We start from the raw sequence: 3,327 nt of genomic DNA, 5'->3' as shown, positions 1-3,327 counted from the left end.
TGTATGTATGTGTGTGTGTGTATGTATTTGTGTGTCAGTGTTTGTCCCTCCACCATCACTTGACAACCGATGTTGATGTGTTTACGTCCCCGTAACTTAGCGGATCGGCCAAAGTGACCGATAGAATAAGTACTAGGCTTACAAAGAATAAGTCCTGGGGTCGATTTCTTCGATTAAAGGCAGTGCTCCAGCATGGCCGCAGTGAAATGTCTGAAACAAGTAAAAGAATAAAAGAATGCGTCTAGATTTTTGCTTCTCCAATTAAAAGGAAAATTTCCGTTGGTTAACAACTTTCAGTAAATAACATTTTATGCAGACTTTCTTTATTTTCAGTCCACGCCAGTGGACCAAGATAAAGTCTGATCATAAAAGCCATTCTCAGTGAAATGACCTTAATCTTGAGATGAATCTTAGTGAAGATGGCAGAATGGTTAGCGGCATTTCGCCCGTTTCTACTTTATAAGTTCAAATTCCGTCGAGGTCGACTTTTATCTTTCGATGTCGATAGAAGTACCTGTTGAGTACTGGGGTCAATCTAATCGCTTTATCCCCGGAATTGCTGGCCTTGTGACAAAATATGAAACTAATATTAGTCTTAGTCTTAATGTTAGTGTTGATCTTAACGCTAGTCTTAGTCTTAAGGTCAATCTCAGTCTTAATGTTAGTCTCAGTGTTAATCTTAGTCTTGGTCTCAATGTTAGTCATGGTTTTAATGTTAAACTTGGTCTTAATGTTAGTCTTAGTTTTAAGGTTAATCTCAGTCTTAATGTTAATCTCGGTCTTAATGTTAGTCTTAGTCTTAATGTTAACAATGGTCTTAATACTGGTCTTAGGTAAGAGAGAGGATGCTCTAGGCTGACATACATTTGATTGTGTCTGCTTCAGCAGGAATCGGCCTGGGAATAAACAACAACAACAACAACGTGAACTGAAGGTGTTCTGGATTGGCCAAAAAAATCTGGGTCAGTTGATACGAGGGTGGCGGTGTTGGGGGAGATAAACTGACATTTAAAAAAAGTTTGTCTTTCAAGAAAGAGTAATAGAATAACCGTTACGCACATTACACCCATCCCCACCTACAGACGCATTCTTTTTTACTACTTGTTTCTCACGCAGCTGGGGTCCCTGAGTATCCGCTCAACCCGTTATTCTTTTATCTTATCACACCACTTACTGTTTAAACACCAAATTCCTCCTTTTCTCTTTCATGTTCTGTGTGTGTGTGTGTATGTGCATATATATATATGTATGTATAATATGCCCATGCATATATGCACATAAATTAAATAAATAAATCTCTCCCTCTCTTTCGCTTTCTTTCTGTCTCTCCTCTCTCTCTCTCTCTGTATCTATCTATCTATCTATCTATCTATCTATCTATCTATCTATCTATCTAGGTGCGTGGCACCTTGGGAAAGTGTCTTCTACTACTGCCTGACCAAAGCCTTGTGATTTGATTTAGTAGACTTAAGAGGGGACTGTGAAAATGGTGCGACGAGTTGCGTCCCTTTACGTCAAAGAGTAACTCAGCTCTTCGAGAAATAGTTATCGATAATATATGTATATATACTTTTGTCTCATTAATAGATGATTGCTCTTACGGTAGGGTTCGAAACCAGGTCTCCTAGTTTACCCAACCGACTGAGTCAGACGGACTGTCACTTACCAAAATGACAGTCTCTGCGTGGTCGATCGATCTGCTAGAAATAGCAGCCAAATCTATCTTGAATCACTCCTTAATATCTTAAATATGTGACACGCTCGATTTCATTGCAGATATTCTGTCTGAATAAAAGTAGGGGTATGTATGTATGTATGTATGTATGTATGTATGTATGTATGCATGCATGTATGTATGTATATGTGTGTGTGATTGTGTTCACGTGTGTTTGAGCGCACGTGTGTGTATTTATCTATGTATCTGTGTGTGCGTGTGTGTGCTGTAATTTTTCTGTGAGTTTCTCTCTAACTTTTCCAGACCTTTTTCCTTCCTTCATGATTTGAGGCGAGATTTGGTTGCTATCTCTCGCAGATCAAACAACTACACTATTTCTGTCTACGTCTAAGCTAACCCGGATCTATAAAATTTATGTTCAAAGGCAGTCCAGTTGTGACCATCTGTTTTTTTTCTTTCAGTGTATCTTTTTAGACGATGGTGGTATAATTTGAGGGAAATTAGGCTGTTATTTCTAGCATGCTGAACGACCACAGAGTCTCTGAAGTTTAAAAGGAATAAAACAAGAAGAAAATATTCGGCTGAGAAAACATTTTATTTATCAAAGATTCAACAGAAATGTGACTGTGTTTAAAAAATGAATTTAAACAAGAGTGTCAGTAGGTTCTTAGTTATACACAATAGTTTAATAGCCGTAGAAAATCCATCCATATTGTATATTAAATTGAGACAATGTCAGGATTTGAATTAGAAGCTCAGAGTAAGTATTTCTTTTGAGTTTCGACATCAATCAAGGTACAATAGCCATCGTTTATATTTATGAGTTATTTCCCTTGGTCCATTACAAAAACTGAGACATTCACCCTTCATTACGTTCTATCATTTTGGATCGAGACGTTTTATCGGGTGTCCCCAATATTATTTAGAGTGGACACCAGATTCTCCTGGCAAGATGTATAATTTAATAGAGCTTGCATCTATTTATTTTGATGGTTGATTTACTGGTTTATTTTTTTTAATTATTACTTTAATTATTACACTCCTCTACATTGGATTACTATTATGTAATGTGATAGCCAGGTCCACTAGGAGCTTTCTGTGATAGCCACACGATCCTATGAATCCATATACTTCACTACAAATTATATATATATATATATATATATATATAAATACACACACGCACACACACACATATATACATGCATATATATGTAATAACATAACATACATACGCACACACATACACTCACACATATGTATACATAGATACATTACACACACACACACACATAATATATAATATATATATATATATAAAATTCAAAATACACTGGGATTTGTTTGGATTAAAAATTTTTAAAGACTTAACCGGTTTCACAGATTTCTTTAATTTTCAAAAGTTGAGGCTAGAAAGACGTGGAACTATGCTGCGACTGTCTTGCCTCTGACAGGAGTTCAAAAATTCTTTTGTTTCTATAGACAGAACATGGCTCAAATTAGTATCTATTTTGGACGTACATACATACATACATACATACATAAATGAGGAGTAGATAGACAGCCAACAACTAATGAAGGCTCCTTTCTCTGTATTTACTTGTCCTGTTCTCCATTCTTTTTTATGTATTTAACCCGTTTGTTTACGTATT

This window comes from Octopus bimaculoides, chromosome 13 (assembly GCF_001194135.2).
Source record: "Octopus bimaculoides isolate UCB-OBI-ISO-001 chromosome 13, ASM119413v2, whole genome shotgun sequence".
Classification (NCBI taxonomy): Eukaryota; Metazoa; Mollusca; class Cephalopoda; order Octopoda; family Octopodidae; genus Octopus; species Octopus bimaculoides.
Note: the sequence above shows the minus strand (reverse complement) of the source record.